At 40.5% G+C, this 16,904-nt stretch overlaps 1 pseudogene across 1 annotated transcript in view; it reads left to right on the forward strand.

The window, feature by feature from the left end:
* The window catches only part of LOC148120413 (immunoglobulin heavy variable 3-11 pseudogene), a 50,420-nt pseudogene extending 43,922 nt beyond the window's left edge, over nucleotides 1-6,498 (forward strand). The window contains exons 2-3 of the transcript XR_015739312.1: nucleotides 2,967-3,366; nucleotides 6,423-6,498. The product of XR_015739312.1 is annotated as an immunoglobulin heavy variable 3-11 pseudogene (transcript). The remainder of the gene's footprint in view (nucleotides 1-2,966; nucleotides 3,367-6,422) is intronic.
* Nucleotides 6,499-16,904: the final 10,406 nt, after the last annotated feature.

The raw sequence follows: 16,904 nt of genomic DNA on the forward strand, positions 1-16,904 counted from the left end.
AGAATAAATGACATAGGCTGAAAAGCAATATTTTCAAATAACTTAAGATGTTAGCATAAATATATTTATTTTTTCAGCGCATGTGTTTTTGTGTAGGTTTATCTCTGTTGTTATATGTTGGTTTGTCTGTATCTATGTCTTGGAGTTACCACGTTTGCTTTACAGAGGCATATTTTCTCATACTAAGTTCATAGTTTATCTTGCAGAGGTTACCACAGCATCCTGTGCTCACAGAGTCCTGCTCAGGTGTCAGGTATCCTGGGAAACTGGGATTTGGAGTTTGATTTCAGGGTCAGGATCTTCCTTTCAGTTATAAAGGCTCTAAACACAGTCCAGCTCCACTTCCTGCCTAAGGGCCAAAGTTACATTCAGAACACCAGTGACTGAGAACCCAGCTCAGCAGCCCCTGCCTTCCTCATTTCAGTGTGTGGCAGATACCATTTTGCTCATTGACACAATAATTGATGTGTGTGTTCTTCAACCTGAATAATAAGATTTTAGCAAATGCTATGAATCTTTACAGTAGATAACAATGTTATCATTTCATGTAGTCCAGATTCTGGATAGAAGCCACAAACTGGGAATGAAGTCTCTCTCTCTTTCTCTCTCTCTCTCTCTCTCTCTCTCTCTCTCTCTCTCTCTCTCTCTTCTTCATTTTCCTTTCTCCTTCATACCCTACCTTCTGGAGATTGATGCACAGAACATTGATCCTACAATTTTCTTCGCTCTTGCATACAGGCATAAGTGCAAGACATCAAGAAGAACTTGGGGAGGCTGATGTTTGTTTTATAATTGGATAACCCAATTCTGTAATAAAATTGCAATTTTCTGTAGGAAAATGTGAAATGTGATATTTTAAAAGATAGATGGGCTAGATCTATAGCTCTGGGTTATAGTGCTTGTTTTTTATGCGCAAAGTCTTAAATTCAAGAACTTCGCCCAATTTAAAAAAAAAAAGACCAGAACTCCATACAGAACAAATACCATTTCTCACATTAATAAAGTTAAAATACGTAATCTTTTGACTGGAAAAGGAATGGCAATGGCTATTGTCAGAAGGACAGTTGAAAGTTTTGGAGAAGGAAAAGTTTACACTGAGTCACAAGAGTCCTGTTCTTGCTTCCCGCAATAACAAACAAGTCAGTCTAGGTCTACAGCTACCATGACTTGCTTCTAAACAGCTACAAAGTTCAACATAGGGGAAAGTAAATGTTTGAATGATTGGAAACACTAATCGTCACAATGTATGTTTGCACATGATTGTCAGAAATTGATCCTGGGTGTATTCCTGAGTTGACATCTACCTTATTTGTTGAGAGAGGGTCTCACCCTGAACCTGGAGCCCTGAGGTTCAGATAGAATGATGGGATGGAAAGTCCCAGAGAGTTTCCTGTTCTCATCTTCCCAGTGCTGGGAATAAAGGATAAACCATCACACTCAGCTTCATAGTGAAGTGCTGAGAACACAACTGAGGTACTCATACAGGGAGGCAGGCTCCTTCTCCTTACCCCTGAGCTATCTCATCAGTCCCGTATTTTGTTGCTATACATTATAAACACTAATAAAAACATTTAAAACTATAACAAATACATGTATTATAAGATGAGTTTTCTAAGATAAAATATATTGTCAATTATTAATTTTTAAACCGTTTATTATATATATGAAAATGAAAGCCATGAGGCTAACCCCTTAATCACTGTAAAACTCTGCCAGCTATGGAACTGGACAAGTTGGGAAAGAGGAAGGACATAAGAAGGAGGGAAATAATGGTAAGAAATCTTTCTATTAAAAATGCTTCAAATTTTTACAAATTCTATATGAGATGGTCAAGAAAATGTAGTTCACACTTTAAACCCAGTTGTCAGGGAAACAGGAGCAAGAAAATCTCTCGTGGTTCAACATCAGCTTGGTCTACATAGTGAGTTCACTCCAACCAGAGTGATCGTGTCAAAACACAGGAAGAAAGAAATTCAGTCCCTCTGCTGCAAGTACATGTTTCTACATGTGAATGTAGATGATGATGATGATGATGGTGTGTGTGTGTATCTGTGTGATGGTGTATGGCTGTATTTAAAAGTGTAACTGTATGTGTGTGACTGTGGTAGCAGTTGTGTAGACTTCCCCACATCCAACCATTCATTTTTCATTAGAACAATTTACAGTTTTAAATTGTCCCCATCTGTTATCTACTGATGTGTTCAACGCCATGAGCAAAAGCAGAGCAGTAGCAACAATGGTTGTTTCATTTGTAACCTTTTATGGCCTGAGCACATCATGATCTCATAAATATGTAAAATTCAGAAAATTCCAAGGTGCTCCTGACACAAGGAAGGAGTTCTGCTAACCTCTCCAGGCAGATACGACCCTGTCCAAGATCCACATTATGGAGAAGCCATGTCTAGTCCAGAGACTGGGAAAGACAGAGCTCCTATAAAGAAACACAACAATCTGTGGCTCTTTTAAATTACATAGATATACTAAGGAGACACAACAGTGTGGAAACACAGCATGTTCTGAGCACCTACAAGAAAGAGAACTACGTGAAGTGTGGTGAATCCTTAGCAAGGAAAAGGTCACACACAGGTTCTTTACTATGTCAGTCTCTGTAACTGTCATCATGGTCTTTGATGCCTTATATCTGCCTTCCCCTAAGGGTCCAACTTCAGAGCTTGCTACAGGAGGAAGACATGCAAATAAGGCTTCTCTGTGCCCATGAAAACCAGCCCTGCCCTGACCCTGCATCTCTGGCAGAGGAGCCCAGTCCTGGATTCCCAGGTCCTCCCATTCAATGATCAGCACTGAGCAAAGATCACTTACCATGGACTTGTGGCTTCTTTGGCTTTTACTTGCTGTTATTTTAAGTGGTGATTAATGGAGAGGAGATGCTGTCTGTGTGTTGTGTGGACATAAGAAAAAAATAGCTTCAGTAACAGTCTTCTGACCAGCATTCTCTGTGTTTCCAGGTGGCCAGTGTGAGGTGCAGCTGGTGGAGTCTGGAGGAGGCTTAGTGCAGCCTGGAAAGTCCTTGAAAATCTCCTGTACTGCCTCTGGATTCACCTTCAGTGATTATTACATGAGCTGGATCCGCCAGGCTCCAGGGAAAGGCTTGGAATGGGTAGCAGATATTAGTGGTGATAGTAGTGACATTGAATATGCTGATGCCGTGAAAGGCCGATTCACCATCTCCAGAGACAATGCCAAGAACACTGTGTACCTGGAAATGAGCAGTCTGAGGCTTGAGGACACAGCTATGTATTACTGTACCGTATTCACAGTGATGCAAAGTTACTGTGAACTCAGACACAAAACCTCCCTGCAGGGAGCTTATGACCAGCAGGGGGCGGAGAGAGCACACTGGACCAGGTAAGACCTGTCCAGCAATACATAAAAGGCTGGACTGATGCCTGAGACTGGCCATTGTAGTGATTGCCTCTTATTTCCATCAGACCTTGGTTAACTCTTTATAAAACCTTTGTTAATGGATTTATTCAAAGAACTAAACACCACAGTTCTTTTCTCTTTATAATACTGATTTTATTGAACTACACATTTTTCTTTGAACCCTTGCTTCTTCTACCTTCTCATTCAACCAGTTCCCAGGGTTCTCATGCTCCCAATTTTCTTAGGAGATCTTGCCTTTTACTACATCCCATGTAGATTAGATCCATGTATGTCTCTCTTAGGGTTCTCATTGTTGTCTAGGTTTTCTGGTATTGTGGTTTGTGGGCTGATTTCCTTTGCTTTATGTTTAAAAAACACTTATGAGTGAGTACATATGATAATTGTCTTTGTTGGTAAGGGTAACCTCACTCAATATAATGTTTTCTGGATCCATCCATTTGCCTGCAGACTTCAAGATGTCATCATTTTATTCTGCTGCATTGTTTAAATGTACCACATTTTCCTTAACCATTCTTCAGCTGAGGGGCATATAATGCTCATCATCCTCAGTTATCAGAGAAATACAAATCAAAACAACTCTGAGATTCCATCTTACACCTGTAATAATGGCCAAAATCAAAAACACCGATGATAATTTATGCTGGAGATCTTGTGGGGTAAAGGGAACACTCCTGCATTGCTGGTGAGAGGGCATGCTGGTACAGCCCCTTTGGATGTCAATATGGTGATTTTTTAGAAAATTAGAAAACAACCTTCCTCAAGACCCAGAAATACCACTCTTGGGTATATATTCAAAAGATGCTCAATCGTGCCACAAGGATATGTGCTCAACTATGTTCATAGCAGCTTTGTTTGTTTTAGCCAGTACCTGTTCATATACTCCCTGTGAGTTCATGAAGTAGATTTGAATCTTCAGAAGGAGGACACTGAGAGAACTGAGAGCACTGGATGCAAGCCTGATACTCCAAAGTAAATGAAAAAAGAAGTCAACTATTTCTAAATATCTGTGTTTCCAAAAAGAGTTCAATAATCAATCTGAGTTGTCTCATCACAGACCCCATATATTTGTCTTGGCTCTGAGCTAGGTTGTTGGCGAAAGCAGTACTAGACTGTGTTGATGCTTCCTATAGGTCATCTCAGCCCCTTAGACTCGCTTATTACATGGTTCTATTTGTGGAGTAGACTCAGACTCACTTCTCACATGGTTCTATTTGTGGAGTAGATAGAGGAATCATCAACACAGTTTCATGTCACAAAAGGTAACAAAGAATAGTCAAAGTTTATGTTGTGGTTTACAGATCTGTTAGCGATTAAATATTTTGTGAAGATTTCCTTCCTCCTTGGTGTCTTCTGTGCATGTAAGGTTGTACATCTGAGGACATATGCATGAAGGTGATAAAGGAGACTCCGGATGTGGCCATAATATGAGGCCATGTGATCCACAAGGTGCACCATAGAACTCTGCATGGTGTGAAAACACCAGGTTCAATACTGTGTTAGCAAACTATGTGAGGATATAATAAATTTAAGACATGGCCTGGGACAATTTCACTTTGATATTTCTCAACAGGGCAATTTGAAATGCTAAAAGTGTAGGAAGGAACACAGGAAAGTATGTGGCCTTCCTCATTTTGAAAAGAAGAGTTACTGAAAATGATGCTACTATGCCTCAGATATTCTTCTGAAGAAAAATAATATTATGCTTCTTTCTTTGTTTGTTTGGTTTTTGTTTGTTTGTTTGTTTGTTTCTCTGTAGCTTTGGAGCCTGTCCTGGAACTACCTCTTGTAGACCAGGTGGGCCTCACAAAGATCTGCCGGCCTCGGCCTCCTGAGGGCTGCATTAAAGGTGTGCACCACCACTCTTGGCTTATTATGATGCTTTCAATAATTGTAAACATGTTTATCTGAATCAGGCTACCTTGTTGAATTGCAAACATATAACTCTGTTATATAAGAATCATATATGAATGAGCCTTGGAATGTTTGAGTTTTGAATATTTACAGGACACAACCACATTAAGAGTAGGTTTTCATTTTATTTATTTTTTAAATAAGTAAAGGAAATTATCTTTTTACATTTTATATACCATTCCCAGTTACCACTCCCTCCCCTCCTTCCAATACCTAAACTTACCCTCCCACCCCATACCCATCCACTCCTTAGAGAGGCTAAGTTACATTGCCTTGGGGAAGGTCTAAGACACTATCTACTATACGTAGGCTGAGCAACATATCCATCCATAGAGAATGTACTTTTTGAGGCAATTTGTTTATTGATGGCTACCCAGAACCAAAATAATCACACAAAACTGTATTAACTAAATCACTGCTTAGACTATTAGCTCAAGATTATTACTGACTAGTTCTTACATCTTAATTTAATTCATTTCTATTAATCTGTGTATTGCCACGTGCAGTGGCTTACTACCAAGGTTCTGCCTTGTCTATTCCCAAGGGTGGCTACATGGTGACTCTTGACTCAATCTTCTTTCTCCCAGCATTCAGTTTGCTTTTCCCTCCTACCTTTATTCCAACCTGTGCAGGCCCTAGGCAGTTTCTTTATTAACCCAATGGTAATCACAGCAGACAGAGGGGACTCCCAAGTCACCTCCACTTTTCTGTTTAAATAAAAGGAAGGTTTTAACTAAAACATAGAAAAATGCATATAAAGTATTAAGCAAGAATTACAGATATAATATTTATATCTATATCATCTTTAACCATAACTAGGGGAAACTAGACTATCTATTCTTCAACTCCAACAAAGAGTCCAGAAGAATATAATATTATCTAAGTAACAGGAAGTGCACTGTAAGCAACTTCCAAAACTCTAGAATTGACAGAGACGTGTTACTACTTAGAAGTTCACCCAAAGTTCTTCTGTACATTTGGGGCATCCAATCTTTAGCCCACAGGTGCATAGTATCCAGCAGAATAGTACATGAAGCTGGAAATTTTAAAGACAATTCTGTCTCTATAGGCATTTTGTCTGTAACTTTTTTTTCTGTGTCCTGCAGAATGTCTTGCAGACTCTTTCTTGAAATAGACAACCTGAAGGATCATCTCATCTTCGTTATTAGACTTCAGCAATAATTTTTCTGTTTGTTCTGCAAGTTCAGATAAGCAGTCCAGGCAAAAGCAGATTCTTGACCAAATGGCTAACAAACTCCATGAGGAGCCGCTTCTATGCCCATCTTCCTTTTCAAATAATTAATGCTGCCAGGAACATATGTGTCATAATGTCATGAAAAGTCCTCAGTTCTTAAAATATTTAAAATGTCATACTCAATAGGTCTTTGAAAAGTTTGAAGATTAGCTATCTTACTAAAATTAATCTCTATATATCTAGAAAACCTAACTATCATGACAACAAGCTTGATTATTACAGATGACTCTTTACTAAACTCTATTTCTTAATTATACATTACATTTTAAACAAACTGCATACAAAATGCCTTAATCAGAAATACACATATCACAAAATTGACACTAAATTTATATCAATAGACTAAGATCTATACCAATGGAACACATTCATTTCTGTATTATATCCCCCTTTAAATGTAAACAAGAATTCAAGAATTTATAAACATTCTTTTAAGGAATTTGTGTGTTGTTATCACTAAACTGCTTACTGCTTTTGGTTGAGTGAAGAAATCTTAGAGGGTGTTCATAGTGACCTTTTGGGGGTCTTGGTTAATCAAACCACATGAGTCTGGAATTAATCCACAGGTTTTCATCTTTTGTGGAAACAAAAGCAGAACCTCTTTTTCAAATCAACAAATACTTAGACCCAAATTTTGAAGTCAAGAAACCTTTATGTTGATTTATCTTAACAGCCCATACAACAAATTCTCTCTCTGTTCTTAGTTCCTTTACTGTCAAAAAATTCAAAGAAAACACAATGAGATAATTAATCCAGACTCTCTGTGTATATTCCATCTTTATGTGGCTTATTTGTTTTTACTCTCTTACTTTTTTATATATTTATTTTATTACCTTTACTTCTTTAATCTATGACTGTTTGTACTCTGCTTCTTTAAAGACTTTGTTTTATTTTTTTATAAACCATTATTTCCATTTGTAACTCTCTATACACTTTTCCTTCTCTCTACTAAATTTATGTGCATTTTTAAAACACACTGTGTCTTATTTAGAGACCTTTTATATTTGAGTCTCTCTTATTGTATATCTTTTATCATTTTCTGTTCTGGGGAGCTTTTAAAATGTTAAGTAGCAACTAAGGCTGCTTTGGGTTTTGTCTCCAACCAGTCCAACATGCCAGAGATCTGTTCATTGCCTCTGAGAGCCATTCTCTATGAAGCAGATCCAGTTTCAGGTTGTAGCAGGGCTATTTTGGCATTAAGCAAGTTCTAGTACTCTGTTCACAAACACCATTTAAATGCTCAACTGCCAGACTTCCTTAAAGAGTCAGACTTTGTGCTGGCAGCATGGGCCAGGAAACCACCATTTCAAAACTGCATTTTTGAAAGTCATTAAGACTCCATAACCAGTCTCTCCTAATTTGTGCCTTTTGTATTATAATTTTCTGTAAATCTATTCTGTAACTTGGGAATTAACAGAATCTCCTCTTTCAATCTTTTCTGGAGCAACTTGTAATCCCCATTAAGGCAAGAAATCTACTTCTTCAAACATCCTTTCTAAAGTGTCCTTATTTGAATCAGATATTTGAATCAGATAACAATATGTCATCCATGTAATGGTAAATTATAGATTTAGGAAATTGCTTACGAATTATTTCCAATGGCTGACTTACAAAATATTGGCACAATGTGGTACTATTGAGCCTCCCCTGTGTAAGGAGAGTCCAGTGATATCTCCAAGTAGGCTGAGAATTATTATAAGTAGGCCCTGTGAAGACAAATTTTTCTATCCTTTTCTTGTAAAGGTACAACGAAAAAACAATCTTTCAAATCAATAACTATTAAGAGGCCATCTTTTTGATAATAAAGAAGGCAGAGGAATTCCAGATTGTAGAGGACCCATACGTTGAATTACCTTATTGATATCTATTAGATCTATCACCATTCTCCATTTTACCAGATTTCATTTTTACAACAAACACAGGAGAATTCCAAGGGCTGGTTGATTCTTCAATACCATGAGCATCAAGTTGTTCTTGTATCAGCTATTCTGAAACCTGTAGTTTATCTCTAGCTAGAGGCCACTGCTTGATCCACATTGGCTTTTCAGTTAACCATTTTAAAGTTAGGACTGTTGGTACCTCTAAATGTTTGCTAGTTGCTGCATTTTCTTGTACTGTCTGAATGACTGGTGACCATTTTCCTTAATACCTCATTATATCCTTCCCAGAATAATGAGTTCCTGGGACTACAAAAATGTTTATCTGGGTATTCCATTGCTGTAGCAGGTCACAGCCCCATAAATTTATTGCAATATTGATTATATTATGGCCTTAGTCTACCTATTTTCCCTTCAGGCCCTATGCATTCAACCTATCTTGTGCTTTGTTTTACATGAGATAGAGTTCCAATTCCCAGGAACTGAACATCTACCTCTTGAAGAGGCCAATTTACATGCCAAGTTTCTGGAGTAATGATAATTACATCCACACCCATGTCTAATAAGCCTTCAATAAGGATGCCATTTATACAGACTCTTAACTTTGATCTTTGATCATTAATAGAAGTCTTCCAAAATATCCATTTACTCTGTCCTACTGGATTTTTTGACTCATCCTCCGCATTTAACCCATCACTTAGACTACGATTGCTTTGTACAGGAAGCACTGGATTTTTTATATTTTCTTGGTGAGACACATTCTCCACTGTAACTGGGAATGACTGGGCCACTTTTGGCTTGCAGGCCTGCGGGAGGCCCCTCAAAGGGTTTCCCGATGGTATCAGGTTGCCTTGTCTGTCTGTTGTTGACCTGCATTCATTGGTCCAATGTCGGCCTTTACCACACTTCCTACATATACCTGAAAGCTGAGGTCTCCTATTTTTGTCCTTCCCAGAGGATATATTATTCCTAGAAATTCCTTGCATGCAATCCCTTTTCAGATGTCCTACTATACCACAATTGAAACATTTGGCAGGTTGATGTCTCCTCATTGCTTTGGAAATCGCTTCTCCTACCCAAGATGCATCATTATAGTCGAATGTCTCAACATTCATCATATGCTGAATCCATTCATCCATAGGTGCTGATCTAGACCTTAAAGGCCCAATTATCTTTTTACATTCGAAGTTTGCATTTTCAAAAGCCAGAGATTTAAGAATTATTTGTAAAGCTTCTGAGTCTGTTACTACTATTTGCAGAGCCTAAATTAATCTTTGCAAAAGTCAGTATAGGGTTCTCTCTGTCCCTACCTAACCCTGGTATATGATTTTTCCCTTTCCCTAGTTCTTGTATCCTATCCCAAGCATTCAAGGTTGCTTTGTGGCATAGGGACAATACTGCTTCATCATAAAGAGCTTGGATCCGTGGATCAGCATATGCTCCTATGCCAAGAATTTGATCTTGGGAAACCGCCACAACTTTTGCTCTTCCTTGCTGTTCCATATGTTTGGATTCTTCTCTGAAATAAATTCCAAACATCAAGGAAGGTCCATCATCCAATACTGTGGACACTAAGTGAGAGAAATCATGGTGGGTAGGTCTGACATTTGAAGCCCAAGTCCTTATCATTTCCATAACAAATGTAGAGTGCAAGCCATAATTAATGACAGCTTGCTTAATTTCTTTTAGATCATTCATTGCTATTGGCGTCCATCTAGCTTCTTTGTCTCTCATTGAGACCTTAGAAATTGACGCTTTGTCAGAGTATATTGCAGGGTATGACACTAAAACACTGGGTAAACCAGTTCTGACAGACAGTGGTGACATTGTAGCCCCTCCTTGTGCTGTCTTCTTACTCTGTTCACCAGCTCCAATAATTTCCTCAATCATTTCAAGTCTTTTTATCATTGTCTCTCTTAAAGCCCGAATCTCCTGACATGCATATGTTTCTAGTAATTTCACTAAGGTATCAATTTTGGTCCCCATTCTGCACCTGTGATTCCAAGGTTTTAACGTTTCCCTTCAAAGATAACATGTCCTCCTTGAACTTATCTTGGATATCATGTAAATTGCCATCCTGGAGGTACATTCTGTCTGTTAGTTTTTCAAAATTTTGGGATAACTTCTGAACATCAAATTCAACAGTATGAATCTTTTCAGATAAGTTCCTAGTACCCTTGGATATGGAGTCAATTTTGACTATCTTAGTATCCACTTATTAAGATAACCTCTGATTTTCAATAATTTTAATCCTTTCAATTAGATGTTCATTATTAGTCCATAAAGATTGTATCATTCTTAGGAGTGTCATATTCTTCCTTAATGATAGAATATGGAGAAGAAAACTGAATCCTAGTAACCAGTAAATTGAGGTATCCCCATAGTCATATAAACCTCACATGATATAATCCATTGTATTAGAAAAGAAAGCAGTAGAAGTTGCAAAGGAAATGAAAACTACCATATTACCTGTTATCCAGCAGGTGGCAATGTTGCTGAGTCATTACTAGAACCAATGCAAAGGTAACAGAAATGTGATCCTGTTTCAGTGTCCACCTTAGTATTTGTTAAAAACTGGGAAATAGGCTGAGGAGTTCTACCCGGAGAGGTGAGTGAGTGGGTGCTAGCCTGGGCAGCCAGCCCGGGAAGAGAGCACAACCCCTCACCCCCTCAGCTTCTGCGTCAGGGTCTTCCCTGCTTCACTGGACCCCTCCCTGCCCCCACTGCCCTGCACTCTTGTCTCCTGGGACCTGGGAAGACTAGCTACCCCTGTAGCAGTGCCGAGGAGTTCTACCCGGAGAGGTGAGTAGGTACTAGCCTGGGTGGCCAGCCTGGGAAGAGAGCACAGCCCCTCCCCCCTCAGTTTCTGTGGCAGGGTCTTCCCTGTTTCACCGAACCACCCCCTGCCCCCACTGCCCTGCACTCTTGTCTCCTGGGCCCTGAGAAAACCAGCTAACCCTGTAGCAGTGCCGAGGAGATCTACCCGGAGAGGTGAGTGGGTACTAGCTTGGGCGGCCAGCTCGGGAAGAGAGCACAGCCCCTCCCCCCTCAGCTTCTGTGGCAGGGTCTTCCCTGTTTCACCGGACCACTCCTGACCCCCACTGCCGCTGCACTCTGGTCCCCTGGGCCCTGGGAAGGCCAGCTATCCCAGCTGCAGTGCTGAAGAGCTCTATCCAGAGAGTGCTGAGGAGTTCTATCCAGAGATTGCTGAGGAGTTTCACCCAGAGAAGTGGAGATGGGCAGGCACCAATGCAAGAATTCCTCCAACAACCTGAAAGGCAACATGACATCTCCAGAATCCAGGGAGCACGAAACGAGAAGAATTGAACACCCTACTCCAGAAGAAATAGAAGAAATAGACTCTAAGTGAATCTTTATGAAAATAATAGAGGAACTTAAACAGGAGGTGAAAACCTACCGTAAAGAAATGGAAGATAATTATAACAAAAAGATTGAGGAAATGAGTAAAGAAATGGAAGAGAAATATACCAAAATGTTTGAAGAAATGAGTAAATCCGTAAATGAAATTCTGGGAAACCAAGAAAAAACAATCAAACAGGTAATGGAAACAGTTCAAGATTTGAAAACTGAAATGGAGACAATGAAGAAATCACAAACCGAGGGCCAGCTGGCTATGGAAAATCTAGGTAAATGAACAGAGACTTCAGAAACAAGCGTAACCTACAGAATACAAGAGATATAAGAAAGAATCTCAGACTCTGAGGACACCATAGAGAAATTAAACACTCTTACCAAAGAAAACAGCAAATCCAACAAATTCTCATCACAAAACATTCAGGAATTGTGGGACACAATAAAAAACCAAATCTAAGAATCATAGGGATTGAAGAAGGAGAAGAATGGCAGATCAAAGGCCCAGAAAATATATTCAACAAAATTATAGAAGAAAACTTTCCCAATCTAAAGAACGATATTCCTATGAAGGTGCAAGAAGCATACAGAACACCGAATAGACTGGATCAGAAAAAAACATCCCCTCGCCATATAATAATCAAAACACAAAACATACAGATTAAAGAAAGAATATTAAGAGCTGCAAAGGAAAAAGGTCAAGTAACTTATAAAGGTAAACCTATCAGGCTTACACCGGACTTCTCTATGGAAACCACGAAAGCCAGAAGATCCTGGATAGAGGTACTGCAGAAAGTAAGAGACCATGGATGCAATCCCAGACTACTATACCCAGCCAAGCTATCGTTCACTATCAACGGAGAAAACAAAATATTCCAGGATAAAAATAAATTTAAACAATTCGTAGCCACAAATCCAGCCTTACAGAAAGTAATAGAAGGAAAATCACAACCCAAGGAATCCAACATTGCCATCACTGCCTACAATAACCCAGACATCTAGTGACCCTTCACAACCACAACTCAAAGAAGAGAAACACACAAACTCTACTACACACACACACACACACAAAAAAAAGTCATAACCGGAATCAACAACTACTGGTCATTAATATCACTTAATATTTATGGACTCTATGGTGATAAGCAAAATATTCATCAGTATGGTCACGGGCCAAGGCCGGTTCAGGCACCCCCTCCTCTGTCCAGAGAACAATCTGGGGATCTCTCCTTGGACCTGGGATTCCATATATAATCAAGTTTCCTGTAAACTCTAATATGACTCCCTTAATTGAAATATATTCTTCCCTGATCCCACATTCATCCTTCCTCCCTTCCCCCCATCCCGGTCAACCGAGCTTTCTCCATTCCTCCCCTACTCCCTTCTCTCTAACCCTCTCCCCTTCCATCAACCCTCCCACCCCCCCATGCACCCAAGGTTACCTTGTTGAATATATTTCAACTAAGGGAGTCATATTAGAGTTTACAGGAAACTTGATTATATATGGGATCCCAGGTCCAAGGAGAGATCCCCAGATTGTTCTCTGGACAGAGGAGGGGGTGCCTGAACCGGCCTTGGCCCGGGACCATACTGATGAATATTTTGCTTATCACCATAGATCCCTCATCTGGCGTTGGATGACGATACAGATGGAGGCCCGTGTTGGAGCACCGAACTGAGCCCCCCAAGATCCAAACGAGGAGCAAAAGGAGGAAGAAAATGACGATGGACTGCGAGGGATACTATCACCCACTGATACAAGGGGTCGGATCTAATGAGAGTTTACCAAGGCCACATGGACCGTGACTGAACGAGCATGTGATCCAACCAGATTCTCTGAATGTGGCCGGATTTTCTGAATGTGGCTGGCCTGCAGTCTTTCCGAGAAGCCATTGACAATGACACTGGGACTGGTTTCCTCTGCATATACTGGATTTTTGGGATCCAGTCTGTTTGGATGCTCACCTTCCTGGACCTGGAGGGAGGGGGGAGGAACTTGGACTTCCCACAGGGCAGGAGACCCTGACTTCCCTAGGGGACGAAGAGGGAGGAGGAGAGGGAGGGGGGAGTGGGAGGGCGTTGGGAGGAGGGGCGTAAATGGAAACTTTTTATAATTTAATAAAATTAAAAAAAATATTTATGGACTCAACTCACCTATAAAAAGGCACAGACTTAGAGATTGGATATGAAAACAGGATCCAACATTCTGCTGTTTACAAGAAACAAACCTCAAACACAAAGATAGACATCTAATCAGAGTAAAAGGTTGGGAAAAGGTTTTTCAAGCAAATGGACCTAAGAAACAAGCAGGTGTGGCCATTCTAATATCTAACAAAATTGACTTCAAGCTAAAATCAATCAAAAGAGATGGAGATGGACATTTCATACTCATAACAGGAACAATTCATCAGGAGGAAGTCTCAATCCTGAATATTTATGCCCCTAATATAAAAGCACCCACTTATGTAAAAGAAAAACTTTAGAAATCAAGGCAGTCATCAAACCACACACACTAATAGTAGACTTCAAGAAACCTCTCTCACCAATGGACAGGTCAATCAAACAGAAACTCAACAGAGAAATAAGAGAATTACTAGAGGTAATGAATCAAATGGACTTAACAGATATCTATAGAACATTCCACCCAAAAAGGAAAGAATATACCTTCTTCTCTGCAGCTCATGGAACCTTCTCAAAAATTGACCACATAATCGGAAACAAAGCAAACTTCCACAGATACAAAAAAATATTAGTTACCACCTGTGAAACTGAGAAGCTTCTGTAAAGCAAAGGACACTGTCAGTAACACAAAAAGGCTACCTTCTGACTGGGAGAAGATCTTCACCAACCCCTCATCAGATAAAGGCCTGATCTCCAAAATATACAAAGAACTCAAGAAATTAGACAATAAAACTCTAATCAACCCAATTAAAATATGGGGTGCTGATCTGAACAGAGAATTCTCAGCAGAAGAACTCCGAATGGCCAAAAGACACTTAAGGTCATTCTCAACATCCTTAGCGATCAGGGAAATGCAATTCAAAACAACTATGAGATACCATTTTACACCGGTCAGATTAGCTAAAGTCAAAAACACCAATGATAGCCTATGCTGGAGAGGATGCAGAGAGAGGGGAACTCTCATCCATTGTTGGTGGGAATGCAAACTTGTGCAGCCAGTGTGGAAATCAGTGTGGCGGTTTCTCAGGAAACTGGGAGTCAGCCTCCCTCAAGACCCAGCAATTCCACTCTTGGGAATATACCCAAGAGATGCTATATCACACCATAAAAGCATTTGTTCAACTATGTTCATAGCAGCACTATTTTTAATAGCCAGAACCTGGAATCAACCTAGGTGCCCCTCAATAGAAGAATGGTTAAAAAAGGTGTGGAACATATATACACTAGAGTTTTACTCAGTGGTAAAAAACAATCACAACTTGAATTTTGCATGCGAATGGATGGACATAGAAAACGCTTTACTGAGTGAGGTAAGTCAGACCCAAAAAGAGGAATATGGTATGTATTCACTCATAAGTGGATTCTAGCCATAATTAAAGGTCTTTGAGCCTATTATTCGTGATCCTAGAGAAGCTAAATAAGAAGGTGAACCTGAAGAAAATCATGTAGTTATCCCCATGGAGATTGGAAATAGACAAGAGTCCCAGGTAACCTCGGGTGCATGGGGGGGAGGGTTGCTGGAAGGGGAGAGGGTTAGAGAGAAGGGAGTAAGGGAGGAATGGGGAAAGCTCGGGGGACTGAGATGGAGGGAGGGAGGAAGGATGGTTCTGGGAGCAGGGAAGTTTATATCTCAACTAAGGGAGTCATTTTAGGTTTTACAAGAGACTTGATTATAAATGTGATCCCAGGTCCAAGGAGAGATCCCCAGATTGTTCTCTGGACAGAGGAGAGGGTGCCTGAACCGGCCTTGGCCTATAACCATACTGATGAAGATTTTGATTACCACCATGGATCCTTCATCTGACGATGAATGGTGATACAGATGGAGACCCACATTGGAGCACTGGACTGAGCCCCCCATGGTCCAGATGAGGAGCAGAAGGAGGAAGAACATGAAAAAAAAAACAAACTCAGGACTGCGAGGGGTGTGATCACCCACTGATCCAAGGGGACTGATCTAATGAGAGTTCACCAAGGCCAGTTGGACTGGGACTGAACGAGCATGTGATCCAGCCAGATTTTCTGAATGTGGCCGGATTCTCTGAATGTGGCTGGCCCGGAGCCTTTCTGGGGGGCCATTGACGGTGACCCTGGGACTTGTTTCCTCTGCATATACTGGATTTTTGGGATACAGTCTGTTTGGATGCTCACCTTCCTGGACCTGGAGGGAGGGGGGAGGAACTTGGACTTCCCACAGGGCTGGAGGCCCTGACTCCTCTTGGGGATGGAGGGGGAGGAGGAGAGGGAGGGGGGAGTGGGAGGGTTTTGGGAGGAGGGGCGGAAATGGAAACTTTCATAATTTAATAAACTTTGAAAAAAAACTGGGAAAAATAGAGTTGCTCAATAAAGTAAATGTAATTAAATCAATCCTATACATGGAATCCGAAACCCAGAATCCAGAGGTAGAGAACAGCAACCTGGAAGCTGGATATGCCTCCATGTGACAAAGAGTTGCCTCAAGGGGTTGCAGCATTCAACAACCCCTTGCACTCTGACTTGCACTGCTTAAGTGCTGCACTGCAAGGGGGATTTAAAGACCACTTAGAAAAGAGCAAACCAGGCAGGCAGTTACTGTCTGGGCCTGTGGAGCCTGGGAGTTAAATCCACATGTGGAGGCAATTAATAGGATGTGTGGGGACTTAAGCCAATCCAAGGCATGTAAAGAGAAAATATAAAGAATTGCAGCAAGAAAAGGCACTGTGCGATAGTCTATATTGAACTGTTGGCTCCATGCACAGGCAACAGCTGAGGGATGGCTCAAGCCAAGCCAAGCTGGTGGCAGGCAGCAGAGCCGGGGATGGGGGTGGGTTCTAAAACCCAAGGTTGGGCACCAGATGAAGGCATAAGTCACAGGCAATCACACACCAGTTTGGAATTATGATTAATAAGATGGTTATTTATTT

This window comes from Myodes glareolus, chromosome 11 (assembly GCF_982192425.1).
Source record: "Myodes glareolus chromosome 11, mMyoGla1.1, whole genome shotgun sequence".
Taxonomy (NCBI): domain Eukaryota; kingdom Metazoa; phylum Chordata; class Mammalia; order Rodentia; family Cricetidae; genus Myodes; species Myodes glareolus.